General features: G+C 33.8%; 1 protein-coding gene and 1 long non-coding RNA gene across 2 annotated transcripts in view; one reads left to right on the plus strand and one right to left on the minus strand.

Annotated features, from left to right (window-relative positions):
- sstr1b (somatostatin receptor 1b) overlaps nucleotides 1–18,931 on the minus strand; it is a 32,476-nt gene extending 13,545 nt beyond the window's left edge. Inside the window, exon 1 of the mRNA XM_005172218.6 lies at nucleotides 18,719–18,931. The gene's annotated coding sequence lies outside the window, so the exon portion shown is untranslated. The remainder of the gene's footprint in view (nucleotides 1–18,718) is intronic.
- A 1-nt stretch (nucleotide 18,932) lies between these two features.
- Nucleotides 18,933–21,777, plus strand: LOC141375333 (uncharacterized). The gene is made up of 3 exons (XR_012383220.1): nucleotides 18,933–19,254; nucleotides 19,959–20,018; nucleotides 20,529–21,777. It is a non-coding gene; the product is annotated as an uncharacterized lncRNA (long non-coding RNA).
- Nucleotides 21,778–22,689: the final 912 nt, after the last annotated feature.

The following is a 22,689-nucleotide window of genomic DNA, read 5'->3' on the forward strand; positions in this document are numbered from 1 at the left end:
TTTTGCCAGTAATAATGTACAAATTGCCAGTAATACTTTAAAATCTAAAGTGCACTTGCAAAGAGTGTCCAGTAATACTGTAAAAATTGCCAGTAATACTGTAAAATTTACAGTCTGCTTGTAAATTTTGCCAGTAATTCTATAAAAAATTGCCAGTAATACAGAATAAATTTACAGTGCGCTTGTGAAAATTGTCTAATCATATTGTAAAAGTTGCAGGTATTACTGTAAAGTTTATTGTTAATTTATTGTCTTGTAAATTTTTGCCAGTAAAACTGTATTGCCAGCAATACTGCAAAAATTGGCAGTAATACAGTAAAATTTAGTGCGCTTGTAAATTTGGCCAGTAATACTGTAGAAATTGCCAGTAATACTGTAAAATTTACAAAATCATTGTAAATGAACAATTTCAACTGTACTGTAAAAGTACAGCACAGTTGTAATTGTTAATTTACAGTGTGCTTGTACATTTTGCAAGTAATAATGTAAAAATTCCCAGTAATACTGTAAGATTTACAAGCACAATATAAATTAATAATTACTAATGTGCTGAAAACTACAGAACAGTTTTAATTGTTAATTTACTGTACACTTTTTACAGTATTGCAAGCAACCAAAATTGCCAGTAATACTATACATTTTGCAGCTATAACATCCCCCTGCTGATGCTACAGAAAAAGCAATGGTCACTTCTTGTCAGTATATGATGTGTTCTATTGGTCATACGAGTAGAAGCAATGTGTCAAGGCTTAAAGAAACATTGAATAGCATAGAAATGTGGATGACATTGAAAGAAAAAGAGGTTGAAAAGGAAAGAGAAGGAAAAAAACTGTGACAGCAAAATTGGACCTGGAACAGACACAGAAAAAGTGAGAACCAGCAGGAGCACAGACAGAGGAATGAAAAAGAAGGAGTGTGAAAGAGGAGCGGGTCACAGGTGGAGCGTCTTACATGTACAACCCGGAGTGAGTTAAGACATGCTGGAGGAGCTCATGATGAAAGACCCAGAGCTAGATCAAGGGAGTGAAAAAACAGGAAAGAGAATAAGTGAGAATGGGTTTGCAGAGGGAAACTCCATCATGTTCATGACATTTTAGCTCCAGAGTTTCTCTCGTTTCTCTCTCTGCGGTCATGGAAATGTTTTAGATTGTAGCACAGTATGTGACTGGAAGAGGATGCATATATGGTCAGTGACAAAAAGGAATGTCTGACATGATGAACACTTTTATAAAAATTGAAAATTTTAAAATAAATAAATAAAAAGTTTGAAAAAGCAAAGGATCTTAAAATGTAATCTTATTTATTTCATGACTTGGTCTTGAAATTTGGTTTTGATTTTGGCCTCCATGATTTTGAAAACAATGATCATGATAAAACAGTTCATTTTCGTCTCTCTAAATTTCTCTAAAAAAAAAAAAAATAATATATTTTAGATATATTATAGAGAGCTAGCTGCCGGCAATATATTTTAGAAATATAATAAATAATGTACATTTAATTTTGCTCATATGAATAAATGAATATTTCATTTTTATTATTTTGTTATATTTTGGAATTATTGCAGTTTTGATTTATTCAAAATTTATTGTGTGCATAATTTCTGATTTAATTATAAATGTTGTATTTTCTGAAACATTAACTTGTGATTGGATATTTAAAAAAAAAAATACATTTTCTTTTACAGTCTTGATTTTTTCTTTATTCCAATGGAATATGTTACAGTTTCCTATTTTCAGAGGCCGATATGACAGGGATCTGATAATTATGCTAATTACATTATCATATAGATGTCTCAAAGCTAACAGACATAAGCTAAAACCCTAATATCATGCTGCATGTTACAGCAGTCATCTAAAAACCTGTAATTAATGCCTACACAAAATATACTTAGCATTAGTAATCAAAACATAATTAAAGTGTCTTATCTTTTAAAACAGATAAGAAACACGGAAAAAGACTAGACTTAGACAAATCTGCTCAAATTGGCTCCTGCAACATAAGAACAGAAGATAATATGCCAAACAGTCTTCATGAAATTAGATTTAACATTACATATGAAGTGAAAATTATTTGTCACCATTAATATTTATAATACTTTCCCAGTAATGGGTTGCAGCAGCTGGAAGGGCATTCACTGTGTATAACATATGCTTGAAAATGAATTAATGAATTAATATTTGAAAAACCTACTATTCTAGTTGTGTTTTTTTTTTTGCTTGTGCACATTGGGGTTCTGTAGTTAAGCAATTAATCTGTGCAAGGTAATCCTTTCTCGATCACAAGCAATCAAGCAGTTGTGGATTGTTAGAGAACTACAAATCTGCCACTAAATTGGACTACAAATACTATAATGCACTTTACACATACAAGTTCCTGATTCCAACTGATTACACAGACACAGCTGTAAGCTCATGATGAACTGGTTACCAGGACTATAAATATAGCTCACATTCACGCACACAGTGCTGAGTCTTGTTTGTCCTGTAACACCACAAAGTGCATCCTAGTTTATCCTTGCATTGTTTCCTCGCCCTTGTTGTGTTCTTTGTTAATGTTGCTTGCTTCCTAATCCAACCACTGCCTGTGAACACTACTATGCTTTTTCATAGTGGTGGGCAAAGCGAGGCTTCATGAAACACTGAAGCAAATGTGTCAAAGCTTCAAAACGTTTTAAAAACCCGTATCTACAGTAAGTGACCTGAATCACCTAGTGGTATTTTTTTATGTATTGCTCTTGAACAGCTTATGCAAAGAAATGGTTAAGCATGTTTTAGAGTAGAGGTTTCTGGTAATTTAGTGAAGAGGTGAGAGTTCCAGACTAGCGTGTCAAAATAATGGTATTGAAGCAAGGGGGATGCAGCTATAGATAATAATTTTTAAATGCTTTGTTCTTGTAATGTGTTTTGTTTTAACATTGGTCTGACATCCTAATGAACACTTTGTGAATAAATATGTCTTGCTTTGGTCATAAAAAGTAACATTATTAAATACATTAAATAATTTAAGAGTATTTGTGCAAGTCAGGATTTGAACTCAAGCCCTTTGCAGCACAGTTACTCTGTGCACACACATGGTCCAGTAGGCTAAATGAGATAGAGAGCGTTTTTTTTCTGACCATGTCAGCCAAACGCAGATTTGTCAGTTTTCGAAATGCTTTTGTAATGGCTTTGAAATGCTTTAGTCACATGACAAGGTGTTTCGAAACACTTTAGTCACATGACCTGGGTGTTTTGAATCACCTTAGTCAGGTGATCTGAGTGTTTCGGATCATGCTTTGGTGCAGTGTTTCAAAACACTTGCGCTTTAAGATCTCGACACTGTGCCAAAACATCAGTTTCAGGTCAGCCATCCCTGCTTTTGGAGTACTTACATGATACTGTCTGTTCCTGTTGACCAATGCCTGCCTGACTAAGCTGTAAATAAACTGCCATTTATTATCTAAGTAAGAAAAGCATTTTTTGCAGTTGTCTGATTAACAAGCAGCATCTAATTATGTTCAAAAGAATTTAAAATGCCAAATGGGATGAGTTTATATCGAATTTCAAAAGTAAAACATACTCTAATAGGTAGTACAGTGTGTGTGAGAGAGGGGGGCAGTGTTTCGATGTGATCCAGTTATGTTGTGGTTCTGCGACTGCTGGTGTTGGTTCCTGTATGGTTAACAATTATGACAGTTTGAGTAACTAAGTTAATTTAAATCAATTAAAAATAAAAATTAATCTAATAATTTGTGCATTTTGGGGAGGTTTTGAACAGCTTTTGGACTGAAAAAAGTCAGCTATATCTGCAACACTGGTGGTAGCTTGGCAACAGAGCTGCAACGTCAACACACAGAATCTATCGGCACAGTTCAGCACAGTTGTCTAACTGTGCTGAGAATTCCAGGCCGAGATACGTTTAGTAAGAAACAACTGTACCGAACTGTTCTTAGAAGAGCGGCTATTGCTATGCAAAAGGGCATATGCAGAGGTACTTCTTCTTCCCATACTGATATCCTTGTCAGCATCCATGTTGTAATGTAATTAAAATATAATCAGTTAAATAGATTTTGGCATTCATTTAGTTGCTCAAGCGTAAAACAAGATGAAAAGCCGTTTACTCGCAGGCTAGCTAATTAATAAAAATAGGCTATTTTAAAGACATGGCGGGGAATCGTATAATATAATGCAGTGATTCCTGTACAATCTGACACCCACTTTATATCAGATATCACTCAGCCAGTGGAGATCGCTGATTTTTCAAGAGAATAGATCTTAAACACGCTGATTTTGTAATGACATACATTTTACCAGAAGCACTTGACTCAGGTTACTGACAAATTAAAAGTCCTTCCGTATGCTTCTACATATACCCTATTGTTACTTTTTGACATTGATTAAAAACTATGGACAAAGGTCCATTGTGACACCTTGATTAATCCCTCTGCTTTACTTAAATGTATATGTTATCAGCAATATGTTCTTCCATTTGGAAAGGTATTTCATTTACGCCACAACAGTTGCAGCTCTAAGTCATGCTGGTATTAAACATTTTTTAAGGTATTAAAAAGGTAGTAAAATGTACTAAATTCAACTTAAGAAGTTATGTATATACCCTGCTCAACTCTGTTGTACCCGACTCTCTTGTTACAAATCCACTGAAAAAAAGGTTAGTTTTGGTAATCTTTAATCAAACACTGACCATTTACTTCATGTTTGGGGGTTTCCATAGGAGTAGTATTCTAAGCCACGCCCCTCTTACCGTAAGTTTGCTATGAGGGAATGATGTGTGAAAAGAAAGGCCCACCGACTACTCAATATTCAGCTTCAGTACATCAACATACTAGAATAAATGTCTCAGCAACTTCAGGTTCATGCAGATTTAAATGTAATCAGAATGCTACTGATGCTTTTAGCACCTTAACCTCAAAGCTTTTTCCTGAAGTGCGCACTAACATCCCTTTTGAAATGCTGGTAAAAAGATGGTGACGTGTATTTTTTCTGGTGTGTCTGTTTTATTGTCTGCTAAAAGGGCGATGAACAAAGACACTGCTTCACACCTTTATGTCATTGTGTGTGTGTGTATATGAGTGTGTCACTCAGCAACAGCATACAGAGCCATTATGTTGAAAAGGACATCATCTGGTCATTATCATCATAATCAAAGCAAGTTTCTGTGGAGATTGAGGATTTATCCTGCTGACGCACACACTTAATACAAATATTATTCTCTACAGCATAGGATTATTTTGGTGATCCTTGTTCAACAGCAAGTCATCATTTCCTCTGTACTTTCCAGTGATTTCATTTTTTTACAGGAAGCATGCATTAATATAGCACATTTATGATATATACACTGTACGATTGTACATATTTTTAGCCTGCAGAACTGCTTCGGGATGCATTTCTGGCTTTCATTTTCCCAAGGGGGTTTTAAAAAAAGTCTTCATAAAAGTGTTATAAGCCATGAAAAGCAGGAGTGCAGGAGAATAAAACCATTAAAAACTCCAAAAAAGCAAAGTAAGAGAGAAAATCTAATAAAAATACAGCAGACTAAAAAAAGTTGAGTGAAAAAAATTTATGCATAGAATTTTAGTTTTTCTCTATGGTCACTGGGGCATTGTTTTGGTTGTTGCTTGTGTGTTTCTTGGTGTTTAGAAAGATTTTCAGGCCAGTTGCTTGTGTGTTGCTAGACAGCAGGTATGTTAATTGGCTGCTAGGGCATTGTTAGATGGTTAGAAGGTTGTTTGGGTGGGCAGTAGGTTTGGTGGTTGCTACAGGTTGTCTCTAGTGTGTTGTCAAGTGGTTAGAAAGGAGTTATAAATAGTTGCTATTGAGTGCTAGGGTGTTGTTATGAGGTTAGAAGGGTGTCCTGCATGGTCACTTAAGAATTGTTAGATGGTTAAAAGGGTGTTCCAGTGGTCACTAGGGCGTTATTTGGTGGTCTTTTGGGTGTTGTTACAGTAGGTGATTAGAAGTGTATTCTACATGGCTGTAGGGTGTTGATAAGTGGTTAGAACAGTGTTTGGATGGTCACTATGGCATTGTTTAAGGTGTTAAAAATGTGTTTAACAAGGTTGCTACAACACTATTTGGAGGTTAGAATATGTATTTTGTTTGGTAACCAGTATTATCTAGCCAGAAGAGTTTTCTGTGTGGTTGCTAGGGTCTGGTGGTCTCTAGGGTGTTGTTATGTGGTTACACTGTTAACCCTTACTGTAGATTATGCAGTAAATAACTGTAAAATAGCCAGTGTTTTGCTGTAATAAAAGGAAACAGTATTTTACTGTAAAAGGAGCAGGATTTGTATGAAATTCTGTAGTGCAAAGAATAAATTACAGTAATTTACTCTATGTACCATTACAGATATTTACTGTGATAATAAATGGTAAATTACTGTTCAACCATTACTGCCCCATCTATTCTGATGTTTTATGTTGCTATTTCATATTTATTTTATCTCTGTGTTTTCTTTGGTTCCTTTTATGTTTTAACATTGAGTATCAGGAGTCAACCAATGCCACAGAGCTTATTAAAAGGTAAGTGTAAGATATGGACGAAATGCATTTAAAGGCAAAAATATTCACACAGAGCAAAGAAATTGTCACAATAATTTTTATAACTTTGTTTACTTTTTCTATAATTAATCTAATTTAATTGCCTAGTTTGACCTAGAGTTAAGATTTTAAATTGTACTTTCAACTGAATATTAGTATTTTGCTAAATAACTAGTAAAAATGTGTTATTAAAAAAAAAAAATATATATATATATATATCTTAAACAACACGCACACACATTTTTGCAGAGACTCAATGAATTTGTCTGGAAAACTGGCAAGTAAAAGTGCCATTAACAGTATAAAGGCTTTCCTAAATAAATGTATAAATCATGATATTTGTTGTGTTTTTTATTATTTTTACTACAGATTTGGAACGACATGAGAATCAGATTATTTATTTATTTATTTTTTTTTATGGATGAAGTTTATATTATAGTATATTTTTATTGTTTTTATTAAACGATATGTGCATAACTGTGATAAATGTAGGCAGTTGCTTTGAAAATATGCTATGTACCAGGGGTGTCAAACTCCTTGAAGGCCACAGCCTAGTAGAATTTAGTTCCAGCCCTGCTTCAGCACACTACCTTTAGATTTAGTTTGATCAGGTGTGTTTAATTAGTATACCTGCACTGTTACTCTGTAGATTGTGCAGTAAATAACTGTAAAAAACAATGATTTAGGCATCACCACACACTCCCACAGGCTGTCCGTCTAATTCTAAACACAAAGGTGTTAGAAAGAGTTTTCAGAAAATGCCGGCCCTTTAAGAGAGCCAGGTGTTTGATTTGTTTACTGCTGAGTGTGCTCTATTCTCTGTCTATCAATTCAGATGTTGAGTCTGATATGTTTTAGGCTTTAAATAAGAATCTAAAATGAGTAAGTAAAATGTGTTCAAATGTTTTTGAGGGTTTCTAAAATAAGGCTGTGTTTTAAGTTATATTGTTGTTATCTTGAACTGTGTACTTGAAAGCTACATTGTTAGCTAGTTAGCCTCTCCTCATATAACTTCTTACATTACTTTTGTTTAAGTATATGTATTTATTGGATATTGCATACTGCCATAATGTACAGATGCTAACAGTTGTATGTATCTTTCTGTCAACTAAGCCAAAATTAAATTCCATCATCTCAGTAAGGTAACATGTGCACATCATCACAGGGAATCACAAAAACATGATACACATAGCCATCCACACACAAAAGCTCCCCTGTCCGGTCCCAGGTTGTGAGTTTATTGCTAAGTATTTTTCAGAGCTGTGTTTCCACCTATGAATTTATATTTGAAACAATAAAAAAGTTTGTTGTCATGAGATAATTATAACAATAAAAGATTGGATCCTTTGGTTTTTCGGTGTTGCCAACTTTATTTTTGTTTTCTATAATTATTTTAAACTTTTTGAGATTTGACACAGTTTTTAATTATTTAAAACTTTAAAATTTAAAATAATTATTTTGTGTTTTTTGCTCTTCAGTTTTTTTTTTTTTTTTTTGCATGGTCAGCATTGAGGAGAGAGTAACACATTTCACTGCAGCACTTTGTGTGTGTGTGTGTGTGTGTGTGTGTTTATTGGATATGTGATTGTGATAAATGTTAGCAGTTGCTTTAAAAGTATGGTATATAGCAGGGGTGCTTAATCCTGTTCCTGGAGATCTACCTTCCTGCAGATTTCAGTTGTTATCCATATCAAACACACCTAAACCAATTAATTAGGACCTGAACACCACGTGATAATTACAGGCAGGTGTGTTTGATATGGGTAGCAACTGAAATCTGCAGGAAGGTAGATATCCAGGAACCGGATTAAGCACCCCTGCTATATACCATGGGGGTCAAACTCCAAGTTACTGGAGAGCTGCAGCGCAGCAGAGTTTAGTTCCCACCCTGCTTCAACATTACCTGTAGACTTCTAACAAGCCTTAATTAGTTTTATCAGGTGTGTTTAATTAGAGTTACTGCTTAAAGTCCCGGTCACACTGCACTTTTCTCCCTCTAGACTTCCATTCATACACATGTGAATGCTGCAGACCTGGAATGCATGCTCATGCGACAAATTTTACAGTTTGCAGCATTGGAAAGTTCAAGCTTGGAGAACTCTGAACTGCGAAATCACATCATGTGATTGCTTGAGACTATTTAAAGATCAAACCATGACCTCTCTGAACAAAAATTATGGACCAGTTGCTTGATTTTTCAATCTCTAAATATTTTGTTTAATCCCACTCCTTTTTGCAGAGCCATATGACAGAATTTTGCATGCTTAAACGTTAGTTTGACTGCAGCCTTGCTGTGCAGACCTGTGGCTCTCAGTAATATGTAAGATGATATTTATATCTGCTTATTTCTTAATTTTGTTATACATTTTCTGTTTTATATTTGTTTGCTGCCAAAACAATAAAATAAATTTGTCAGAATTTACAACTTAATGAATTTAAAGAATTCATAACAGGTAAGAATACTAATTAATTTTAGTAACACCTTGACATACTATTGTGTATGCAGCATAATGCTGTGAGTTGTAACACTACAGTACAGTAATTAACTGTACACAGTTTCCAGTTAGTTACCACTACTGCTCTATTACAGTAATTAACTGGCAACACTGTTGCCAGCTACTCACTGCAATGGTTCAGTTACAGTAAACAACTGGCAACACTGTTGCCAGCCACTCACTGTAATGGTACAGTTTCAGTAAATAACTGGCAACACTGTTGCCAGTTACTTACTGTAACCAAACTTTTACAGTGAGTAGCTGGCAACAGTGTTGCCAGTGTTCTACTGTAAAAAAGCCTGGTAAAGTCTAACAGTGTATAGAAGGGTGTTCTGCATGGTCGCTAGGGCATTGTTAGATGGTCAGAAGGGTGTTCCGGTGGGCACTAGGGTGTTATTTGGTGGTCTTTAGGGTGTTGTTACTGTATGTGATTAGGGGGGTATTCTACATGGTTGCTAGGGTGTTGTTAAGTGGTTAGAAGTGTATTCTGGTGGTCACTAAGGCATTGTTTAGGTGGTTAAAATGTTTACAAGGTTACTAGGGCACTATTAAGACGTTACAATGGTGTCTTGCATGGTAGCTAGGGTGTTATTATGTGCCAGAAGAGTTTACTGTATGGTTGCTAGGGCTTGGTGATCTCTAGGTGTTGCTATGTGGTTACAAGGGTGTTCTGCATGGTCGCTAGGGCATTGTTCTGTAGTTATAGTGTGTAGAGTGTTCTGTGTGGTTGCTAGGGTGTTTTTAGAAGGAGAAGGCTTTTTAGAAGCCAGAAGGATTTTCTGTGTGGTTGCTAGTGTTGGGCGGTCTTTAATGTTGTTGTCAGTTGGTTAGACGTGTATTTTGTATTGTCGCTAGGGCATTGTTAGGTGGTTAGAAAGGTGTTTTAGTGGTCTCTAGCACAGTGTTGAATGGCTATATTTGATGGTCTCTAGGGCATTGTTAGGTGGTTAAAATGTGTTCTGTAAGGTTGCCAGGGCTTTAAGCTGTTAGAAGGGTGTTCTGGTGGTCACCAGGGCATTAATGAATGGTTAGACGTATGTTCTTCAAGGTTGTTAGGGTGTTGTTTAGGTGGTTCAATTGGTCGTTCTGCATGGTGGGCCATTTGGGCAGGGATTGTTCACTCAAAAAAGAAAAATCTGTCATCATTAACTCACCCTTAGTTTCGAACCATTATGAATTTATTTCTACTGTAAAACCCAAAAGATTTTTTGAAGAATGCTGAAAACCTTTAACCATTAACCTCCACAAGATCTGTTTATCTTACTATAGGAGTAAATGGTTACAGGTTTTCAGCTTTCTTCAAAATATCTTCTTTGGTGTTTGACGGAATAAAGAACCTCATAAATGTTTTTGAACCACTTGAGAGTGAGTAAACAGAGTACATTTTTGAGTGACCTATCTTTTTAGTGGTTGGAAGAGTGGTCTGAGTGGTCACTTAGGAATCGCTATAGGTAGCCAGAAAAATGTTTTGAATGGTTACTTGGACAGTATTAGGTGGTTGGAACTGTGTTTTGTGTTGCTTAGTGATTAAAAATGTGCTTCTTTTTTATATAAATGAGAGCATATTTAAAAGGCACCTATTTTACCCCTTTTTCAAGATTTAAGATAAGTTTTTTGTGTCTCCAGAATGTGTCTGTAAAGTTTCAACTCAAAATACGTATCAGATTATTTATTATACCTTTAAGATTATTGTAATTTGCCACTCTGAAATACCATGTAGCTGTTTTTGTTGCCTGTGCCTTTAATGCTAGTTCTCCCCGCCCACCATTCTCACTTGCCTGTCAGAGTGGGCCTTAATCTCTGCCAAGGCTGCATCAGATAAACAGCACAGTGACAGACATGAAGGAAGCAGATCGAGAGGGGTCTGGATGCAGACCTGGTGCAGTGCAATCTGAGCTGCATCCAATGCTTTTTAATGCCTTCACCTAACCCCACCCCTAACCCAACCCGTGACGTCACTCACTCCATTGAGTGCATTGTGTTTGACATTGCTTCGCTTAGTGATGCAATCACAGCTTGCAGCATAAAGGCTGCATCCAGATACTATTGAGCAGATCTCATGTAACGTTTATGAGAAATACTACAGTAAGAACTTTCCCAATGATTATTTGATGTATTTGTTGTGGAGTTAATTAAAGCCTTTCTGAAACGAAGAGTTACACACAATGTCGTTACAAAGTTAACGCACATACACACACACACATAGCATGCACATTTAACTTTGCACTGTTTTTGCATGGCAAATGTGACAGGATACATGTTAATATCCACTGCTATATGGATATCTGTTATGTTAATTTACAAAATAAACTTAATTTAACATCCACAAACTGGGATTGAATCGTCGTCTTTTATAATTGTACTGACATGCGGCTGTGGTGATAAAGACGGTACATTACAAGCATGCACTGTATAAAAACGTTTTGTAAAACTTATTCCTGATCCAATTTGACGATGATTGATGATCACAGAGAGCTGAACAAATCTTTTAATCTCGTTTACTTTGCGCACGTCCTGTCTTGTTGATATGATTATACACATTACAACAGAGACATGTTAATATGCGGCTGTCAAACAAATAGGTGGGTGGAGAAATCGCACTTCTTCATCATGTTGCGGTGAGCCTCAATATGGGAGGGAATTGGATCCTATTTTAACATCAAGAAATTAAAAAGGACACTTATTGTGTTTAAATGAGCCCAACATGACTGTGGACAGACTATACCACACACTTCTGTCCAAACAGCTTACAAAAGATGATTTTCATCATAGGTGCACTTTAACAATAAAGAACTTTTCAATATTGCTGATAAAAGTATTAGCAGATAATTTGCATGTGCATATTTACACTGAATATGCTTGAAGCTAATTTTAGTCACAATCCATTTCTGGACATTTTGTTTTAAGTCTGGAAGAAATGCCATCAGTTGTTTACAGAATAAAACATACATTATGTTTTATTCAAACACAGTGTAAATTCGGAAATATATAAAATCAAAATATTAATAAAATAAAAATACATTTTAAGTGGTCTCATAATTTCCATAGGTGTGTGTGTGTGTGTGTGTGTGTGTGTGTGTGTGTGTGTGTGTGTGTGTGTGTGTGTGTGTGTGTGTGTGTGTGTGTGTGTGTGTGTGTGTGTGTGCCACATGCCATTTATTTAAAAAAATTATTTTTTAAAGCAAAGGTCCATTAATCATGACTCCAATAATAAATCAGTTCATTGGGCGATTTGTGGCACACATTGCTACAGGCAGCAGAAAGAGTGAGACAGTGTGGAAAAAGAAGGACAGAAGAAGAGCAACGGCTGTCACGTGTTCTTTGTGTTGCTTTTTTGCATGCCACCACTTGACCATCACTGAATCAGTGTGAAAATGCGAAGGGCATTAGGGAATATTAAAGCAGTCCGGCTCTTTATTCGCAGTCCTCTCACGTTTCTTTACAGTGCCTTATGCTGGAATCACACCTCTCTATTTTGCGAGGAGTGTATTTTATTTATTTAGTGAATCTACAGCCTACTAGAGATAATAATAAATGTGAACGAGATCGATGAAAGAGCGTTTGATAGCGCGTTTATTAGGAAGATGCACTTACAAAAACACACAGACTCCACCTTGTGGCAGTAACATGTCAGACATGTACATTACTTTGGACCTTTTGGTCAAACAACCAAAACTCAATATTGCTTTTAATATTGAAGAATTGATGAAGATCAGATGGGAGACTTGTTATTTTCAATGGTTATTTTCACAGAGAACTGAGCTATGAGCCACAGTGCTGGTTGCACATTGCACATTGATTGTAAGTAATATTGTTATCATAATCATCACTGCATTATCTGCATTATTGTTAATTTGATCAATATTTAACAAGCTACTTTTACATTTACTTGTGCATTTACATAGTTACTGTAAATAAAATCACAAATTTAAAGTACTTAATTATACTTAATTTTAAGTTTAAATAAATTTAATTTAGCATTTCCTATATTATCGTTTTATTATCATTATTATTACTATTAATTATATTTTATTTGTTTAATTATGAATTATGCTTTTATTATTATTATTATTATTATTATTATTATTATTTATTTTTACTTTTATTTGTTTAATTATTAATTATGATTATGATTATGATTATTATTATTATTATTATTATTATTATTATTATTATCATTCATTCATTTTCTTTTCGGCTTAGTCCCTTTATTAATCCGGGGTCGCCACAGCAGAATGAACTGCCAACTTATCCAGCACAACCCATCTCTGGGAACACTAATACACTCTCATTCATACACTAAAGACTATTTTAGCCTACCCAATTCATCTATATCACATGTCTTTGGACTTGTGGGGAAAAACGGAGCACCCGGAGGAAACCCACGTGAATGCAGAGAGAACATGCAAACTCCACACAGAAATGCCAACTGACCCAGCCGAAGCTCAAACCAGTGACCTTCTTGCTGTGAGGCGATAACACTACCTACTGCGCCACTGAGTCACCCCATTATTATTATTATTATTATTATTATTATTATTATTATTTACTTTTCTTTGTTTCATTATTCTCATTATTATGCTTATTATTATTGTTTTTGTTATTATTATTATTATTTGTCTTTACTTTTATTTGTTTAATAATTAATTGCTTATTATGCTTATTTTTATGTTTATTATTATTATTGTTATTATTATTGTTAATATTATTATTTATCTTTACTTTTAGGGCAGCATGGTGGCACAGTGGGCTGCAAAATCGCCTCACAGCAAGATGGTTGCTGGTTTGAGCCTTGGCTGGGTCAGTTGGCATTTCTGTTTGAAGTTTGCATGTTCTCCCAGTGTTCGCGTGGGTTTCCTCCGGTTGTTATGAATTCCCCCAAAAAAACATGCGCTATAGGTGGATTGGGTGAGTTAAATTGGATGTAATGTATGTGTGTGAATGAGTGTGTATGGATGTTTCCCAGTGATGGGTTGCAGCTGAAAGGGCATCCGCTGTGTAAAACATATGCTGGATAAGATGGCAGTTCATTCTGCTGTGGCGACCCCTGATTAAAAAAAGGGACTAAGCTGAAAAGAAAATGAATGAATAATTAGTAGTAGTAGTAGCATTATTAGCATGTTTGAGTGATCATTTTAAATTATATACTCTCTTAAAACGTGTATTATAAAAATCTACCTTCATCTCACTATTGCATATCACTTGGTAAATATTTTTATTATTTTTTTCAGTAATAATAATGATTATTAATGCTTCTACATTATTATAGGAGTTATAATTTATATTTTCAGTATGAATTATTAATTAATATATAATTAATATATAAAACATATAGAAAAGATAAATTATAACACCTAACATAATGTAGAAGCATTAATAATCATTATTATTACTGAAATAAATAATAAAAATATTAAACAGGTGAAATATGCAATAGTGATACATTAATGCATATGTAGCTGTGTGCTATTATGCTCGTTTTATCAGGCTGTCCTTGGAGCAAGTGATTAATGTACATCATGAACAGAGGACAGCAGATAAAGAGATCAGCACTTCACTCTGCTGCGTTATTTATTAAGACATGTGGGGTTGATTTTATCTGTCTGTGGAGGTTTTATACAATAGATTTCCATTTCCAGCTTATATTGCTATTCAATAGTTCCTTGTCAGTTTGTTTTAAATGATGTTTTCTAGTTCAGCAAAGCATCTGACAAGGTCGATGTGATTCTGCCAGTGGTTTGAACACCATTCCTCATATTAAGCACACTTGCTCTCAGCAGACAGATTTGTTATTAAAACTGTAGATTGCAAAATTGGCCCAATAAACTAATAGCCGTAAGCAGATGTTTACAACCTGACATTAAATCAACAATTTTGAATCATATAGATTATTTATTTATTTATTATTTTTTTATATATATTTTTTTAATTTATTTATTTATTTATTTTTTCAGCAAAAACTTTTTTTAGAACTCTTGTTTTGTGTTTTTGTTCTGTTTTGTTTAGTGTTTTTGTATTTTTTTGTTGATTTTTGTAGTTTTGTGATGTGATGTTTTGTGTTTTGTGTGTGTGTGTGTTTTGCTTTTGTTTTGTGATTTTGTTGATTTTTTCATGTGCTTTTGTTTATTTTTGTTTGTTTTGATTTGTGTTTTGTGTCTGTTTTGTGGTTTTGTTTTGTGTTTTTGTTTTTTGTGTTTTTGTTGATTTGTTTTCTTATGTTTTTGTTGATTTTTGTTTGCGTTGATTTGTGTTTTGTGTCTGTTTTGTGGTTTTGTTTTGGTTTTTTGTGTTTTGTCTTTTGTTTTATTTTGTACATATACAAAATAAATGTTGATTTTGTATATGTACAAAATCATATACAATGATTTTTGTTATTTTTGTTTGTTTTGATCTGTGTTTTGTTTTTGCCTTTGTTTTTTGTGTTTTTGTTTTATATTTTTGTGTTATTGTTTTGTGTTATTGTTTTTGTTTATGTTTTGTGTTTCTGTTGTTGTTTTTTGTTTTGTTTTGTTTTAAAAAAATAAATAAAACAATCTGGGTTATTCCCAATATTTAGATTGACATCTAAATATTGTTTTTCTTACTCTGTGGTAAAAAAAAAAACGTTAACATAGTGTTGATGAATAAATATAATAAACAAATATGATAAATATGAATTTATATTTTAACCAAAATAAATCCAGAAAAACTTCCTGTTTGAATTGCAATTTATCCTGTAGGGTCTTATTTGCTTCCTATAATCCTGCTGGACATTTCTTTTATACATTTTTAGAATGCCTTGTCTAATTGTAAATCGTATTCCAATACTTAATCCAATATTCTGTAGAAAGAAGGATTATTAAATATTTTTAGGAAACGCTGTAAACGTCTAAATCAGTATTGTAAATGGTTATGGTTCGACATTAAGTTTTTAAACAGTTCATTATTTTTACTTAAAGGGATAGTTTACCCAAAAAATCATTTACTGTTTCTCATGTGGTTTTAAACCTTTATAAGTTTCTTTTTTCTGGTAGACACAAACAAAGATATTTTGAAGAATGCTTGTTGCAGGCACCAATCCACTTCTATAGTAGGGAAATAATTACTATGAAAGTCAATGAGTGCCAGCAACCAGCAGTTTTCAAAACATTTACTTTTTGTGTTCAACAGAAGCAATAAATTAAAATAGGATTTTGAACAAGTGAATGGGGATTAAATGAGGGTGGACTCATAGGACAACATTTTGGGTGTCCTATGAGACAATAGTTCCCATATGAATGTTTCCAAAATATTATCAATTATTAAATATATTATTAGAGTCTTGTAAAGTATTCCTGTTGGAATCCTGATTGATTTTTTTGAAATGGGGCCATGTGGAAAATACAAAAACTGGATCTGAACATGTGTCTGCATATAGTCAATACTAAAGTACACTGTAAAAATTCTAGGTTGCCTGCAAATTCCTTTATGTTGTTCCAACACATATCGATTAACTTCATTGTTTTTACAAATGTAAGTGAGTTTAACATAAAACAATTACGTTGTCCCCCAAACCTCAAGAATTGTGTTGATTTCGCTCATTTTAAACAAGTATTTGAACAAGCAGCAATCATTTTTTTGAGTGTATGAACATTTGCAATGTCTATTTTGAGAGTACACATTGATAATCTTTAGTTGAACAACTATTCACTGCAAGAAAAAATCCACTGGAGAAAAAAAAAGATTGATTGATAATCTTCAATAAAAGGCTGACCATTTACTTCTACATTTGGAGTGGCGATCCTTCTGTTGATGTCACTTTTATGACTCATTATTTTGCTATAAGGGAATGATTCACAAAAAGAAAGCTCCACCCCCTATTCAACATTCTGTTTCAGATAGAAGTACATCAGCATACTGAAAAAAAAACTCTCAGAAACTTTCAGTTCACGTGGACTTTATGAGTATTATAACTAAAGATTTTTGTCAACATCTATTTGAATAGTGGATTGCATGTAAAATGTAATATTTAAAATAATTATGAATAGCATATACATTAATGTGGCTTTGAAAAATTACATTATGCTGTGCATTTACACATACTTAAGCTATATAAAGAAGCTATATACAGTATAGTTTGTATTTGGTAACACACAGACCTTGAAAATCTATTTATATTTTCTGTGAGTAGCTACTTGATTAAAATCTCTGATTAAAAACTGTGATGGTTTCCTTCAAAGTGCGTAAAAGGTCAGCAGATTCACCTGTCCCTTCATTTCCTGAGTGTGTCTGTGATGAAAGCTCGAAGCATCTGATCAGATCTGCTGAAGTGCTGCTTTAAAAACACATTATTACTGATAATAGCTGAGAAATGACACATGAAAGGCACCGGACACGTATAAAAGAGCTCTGGTCATTCACGAGCTGGCTGTTACTTTCTGACTTATCAGATTGAAACAATGTCAAATCTCTCTCCCTTTTTCACAACAATACAAATGTGAGAAACAGTTCCTGTAAAACTGTCAAAATATGAGACAAACAGACGTGAGGTAGCTGTGAATGAATTTGTTTCTCAAGGTTTTTCAGTCAACAAGTGAATCACTAAAATAATAATAGAAGTAATAATATGATGCCAAAAAGAAACATTCTGGGCCCTTTTGCTATGTCTGTGTGAATGTACATTTATTACATTTAAGCACACATAAAGACATACATAGAAATAGATGCACACCGAGAGAAAGAAAGAGCTAATAGAAGAGACTTACAGAAAAGACTAAATATGGAGACTTACAGTTTATAGTCCTTGAGTAAAACATGTTTGTTTTAAATTATCATGATTTATCGTATCAAATGCCTTCTTTAAATCTATAAAAATTCCAACTACCTTTTTTCTTTTATCTAGATAGATGTTGATCTATTTTTCCCTAAAACCATTTTTTTCATATGGAGTTGTTCTGATCAGTTGTCATTTTCTATGCAACATTTTATTAGATAGATAGACTGGAATAAATATTCAAAGATAATTCCTTGGATTTACAAAATTAAGAGGTTGTAAACAATTTATTTGGGCTTAATTTAAACAAATAAATTAAGTTGAACGTTAATAAATTTAATTTGTTTTTTAAATCCAGCCCATATAAATTATTTGCAACAATTTTGCAAAAATATTTTTTCAGTGTGTGGATTAGTTTTTTTTATAAATTTAAGTTGATTAAACATAAAACAATTAAGTTGTCCCAAAAAAAACTCAAGAATTGTGTTGTTTCAGCTCATTTTAAATAAGTAATTTGACCAAACAGCAAACATAATTTTTAGAGTTTAGATCTGCTCTACAAGAAATACTTGAAAAGAAATATATATATGTCATTTTTAATTGAGGGATTTTCTGATTCTTTGTAAATACTGGTGATATTCACTCTCAAGCTCAAATTGAATATTGTACGTCAATCCTACAGCAGTTGTTTGTTTTTTTTCAGTGTGTTCCTCATACTTTTATCTGAATGAACGAAGCTGCTCTGCTTCTCTCTTCATCTGTAACACAGTGTCCTCTTATACGCTTCTCAAAAACGGCATCATCCCTATTTGTTATTTCATATCAGAACCTGAAAATCTCAGAACAATTGTCAATGCTAAATTAGGTTTACTTTTAAAACCATGCATCATTTACACAATAAACTCACCAATGTGTGTTTCCATTTAAACAATGAAGAGATATTGGACTTTATTTTACCTGGGTGATGGAGATGATGAGACTGGTCCAGCTTGATGTGAATGAGGAGGAATGTGCTGCTATGTCAGTCTGGTGAGCAGGTTGTTCAGTATTGTCCTCATGATGCTGAAGAGATCAAGCTGGAGCATCTGTTTCATCCGTCCGAGCCTCTGTGTCCTTTCTCTCTCTCTCTTTCTCCATCTGATTCTGTCCGTCTCCTTCTCATATTCTGCTTGATTCCAGTGGTTGTGCGCTCATGTGCGTTCGCTCTCTCTCTCTCTCTCTCTCTCTCTCTCTCTCTCTCTCTCTCTATTCTGCGTGCGTCTCTGTGTCTGTCAGTTTTCTCTCTCTCTATCCTCTCTCTAATCATTCTGTCTCATTATGCACTATAGTGTTGTCACGATGCTGGAATTTCTAGCTTCAATAACATACCTTTGAAAATATTACTACACAAATCAAATAGATTTTAACAACTCTGATATTTTACACACATCAGTAATGTCAACTATAAACAGTATTGGACCTAAAACGGATGGGAAAAGGATAAAATGAGAAAAGTATGATATAATTTTAATTAATGGCTATTTGCAGTACTATGTATATTATTTTATTAATTTATTGAGGGTAGTCTGTGTTACAAACTGTAAAGGTACAAATGGAATCAAACATATAATTTGTTAAAGATGCCAAAAAGATAAAATATATCTCATGTAAAAAGAAGAGATAGGTAAAAGAAGAAAAACGTTTAGGTAATAGACGACTAATTAAAATAATAAGCTTGTGCTTCATCCCATTCCATTTTCGACCATGTTGAAATGTATTTTTTGTTAATGAGATTTTATGTATGATTTTTCAGTTTGAAAATAAATCAAATTAAATGAAGCTGATCCTTGTGGTACGCCACCATTTACATTCATATATGATGATTCATGTCTACAAATTTCAACAAACTGTTGCTTATTTCTTAAATAATTGCTTTTCCAATTAAAAGTTACTCCTCAAGTACCATACCATTATAATTTATTTGCCTTTATAATTTATTTATAATTTATTTACCTGCTTTAAATTTATAAAAGTTCCAACTACCTTTTTATTTTATTTTTTTATCTAGCTGTTGAAGTTTTTCCCAAAACAATTTTTTTTATATGGAGTTGTTCTGACCAATAGTCATTAGCCCCTTTCCCACAGTGATACCTGTAAATATCCGGAAAAATTCCAGAACAACTTCACCAGTAGATTAAAAGAAGCTCTGTTCACACAGGCAAGAATGTTACGGAATTTATTCGGACAAGACCATTCACACATCTATTCCAAAACACCGGTAAGTTTTGACATGTTTGTTTTTGCTACACTTGTATTTGTAAACATTTCACTACATTACAAACTCTGTGGATGGATAAGTATTGTGAACAGCTTCAATGAAAACATATGGAGGAACAATTTCCCATGACGAGATGTATATAATATGTCTGTTCTGGCGCTCACCAGGTGCTTCACATGCACACGCGTCAACGGTTTATCCTAAAAATTTTATTGATAAATTTTTACAGTTTGCATTAAGAAGAAACATGGAAAAGTTATCTGACTAACATCTAGCAGCTAAATGTGTCTGGAAAAATTTTCAAAGGCTTTTATTTTCAGAAACGAAATGTTATGATTGGCTGGAGATGTCTCACATCAGCTCGTTCTGAGCGTGAACCCATACACCCACTTCCCTAAACCCAACCACAGTGTTTTAAAAAGCAATTCAGAAAAAGAAAAGCCCTCGCCTGATTTAACTATGTTTTACCACATTCTCACCCTGTTATTTACTTGTTTGTTTTATTTTTAGCTTCTGTTTTTGTGTGTTATCTGCATTCTGGAATCGTCATCGTGATCAACTTTTCTCTGCGTCTCAAGTCCGTCAACGTACTGTACATGGCAAGCTACTGGAAAAACTAACAGCAGGAAAGCTGTCCATATGAAGGTAAGAGGTCAGTTAGTAAGCGCGAAAAGGAATGGCGTCATACCACCCCATAGCAATCATTTTATAGACGAAATGCTGCCATATGTACTTCTGTCTGCATAATCTCACGATATCTAGAAATGTATATAGAGCTACATTTTCAGAAGGAGCCTATGTTGGTTTTGTTCTTGTTTTTATTCGCGATTTTGAGTGTTTCTAATTAAGTTGATCCCCATGTCTATAAAATCTTGTTCTCTAACATTTTTGGTTTGTGCCTGGTAACAAATCGAAACGTGTATATATACTTTTTTGATGTTGTTGTTTTTCGATAATACGTATCAGAATTCAGACTTTTTGTTTTTGTTTAATCTGGTTTGTCCATTTTGACCTGCACCTGAGTCTTAGGATTTATGTGTTGTGTCAATTTGAACTTTTGATTGAAATATTATTTGGCATATATTTAACCCATCCGTTGGAGCCCAAGAGCATGTAAAAGAGCACTCAGCATTGAGCGCTGAGAGAAAGTGATGCCAATTTGGAGTTCTCTACTGCATTTTGTGGTTGATCTTTAACCTAAAACTGAGTTCATAATCTTGTCAAGATACTAGAGCTCAAGGTAACAATACAATACCTTAAAAAATAGCAGTAGTCAATGCTGTTTTCAAAACAACATGAAAATATTGCAAAAGCATTCATGCAAATAACAATATTAAGGTTTATGTGTCTTCACTTAGATGATTCATCCAAAAAGAAAAATGCTGTCATCATTTACTCACCCTCCACTTGACTTGTCACAAACCCATTTGAGTTTCTTTCTTCTGTTGAACACAAAATAAATTTATTTGAAACCCCAGGAGTGTGAGTGAATATTGAGGAAATATTCTTTTTTTTTTTTTTTTTTTTGGTGATCTATTTAAATTCCCAACCATGGCTCAATGTCAGGTCAGTTGCTCAGGTTGTCATTTGCCCTGGCAACATCTTCAATAATAATAAGCAGAGGAGTAAAACTACTTTTTTTGTAGCTTTCATTGTAGATTTATATTAAATTTTACTTTTGTATTATAAAAGAAATAAAAAGCCTAACTTAAATCATGCTAAACCAATATTGGAGACAGGTGAACAGCTAGCAATAACCAAATAAGAAAATTTATGAAACAAATAAAAATTTTACAGAACAAATATATGGATAAAACTAATTTAAAAATGTCAATAATTTTACAACAGCATCATTAACATTTAATGACATTTTAATGACAGTTCAATTTATGTCACTGTAGATCAATACATAAAATGAGAGACACAATTTTAATGACAGTCATGTTTATGACAGATTTATTTCAAGTCATACTGTCTTGATAATCTCAAGTTGTCATGACAAAGACATTGTATTTGTTTAAATCAAGCTGTCATAACATGACATCTCACCCAGTGTCACCTTTGCATTTAAAATGACATAACTGACCTAATGACACTTAATGACAATTAGGCCCAATTCCAATTCTAGCCCTTAGCACTTCCCCTTCCCCTCGTTTTGCACGTTACCGTCAAGGGTTAGGTTTATCCCAATTCTCTTTAGCTTAAAGGCGTAGGGCTAAGGGGAAGGGGTGAATAGCCCTTAAAACAAAGATTTTTCAGGACCATACTCGAAACCAAGGGGTAAGAAAGTTCCCCAGAATACAACAGCCACAATGGCAAGATAGTTACACCCAGAAGTAAGGAGATCCACAAATTAGTATTCTTTGTCATTATTATGAATTTTTACAAAAAAACAAGCACATGTTTTAATATATTCATAACCGCGTTCGTGTTTTATCGTCAAGCTTAACCCCACCCCCCCCCCCCCCCCCAAAAAAAAGCTAATATCCGCTATCTATATTCCCTAATCAAAACTCCTGTATAGTAGTCCCACAACATTCAGTCACTCAATGATGCTCGAATCCCCTCTCAGAAAAGTCTAGTGGCTGGAAATGGGCTTTTTACAGTGTCTGCTATAATGTTAATGTTGTTTTTGGAGTGTTTGCATAGATGAGTATGGCCAGGGTGTAAA

Source organism: Danio rerio, chromosome 7 (genome assembly GCF_049306965.1).
Source record: "Danio rerio strain Tuebingen ecotype United States chromosome 7, GRCz12tu, whole genome shotgun sequence".
NCBI lineage: Eukaryota > Metazoa > Chordata > Actinopteri > Cypriniformes > Danionidae > Danio > Danio rerio.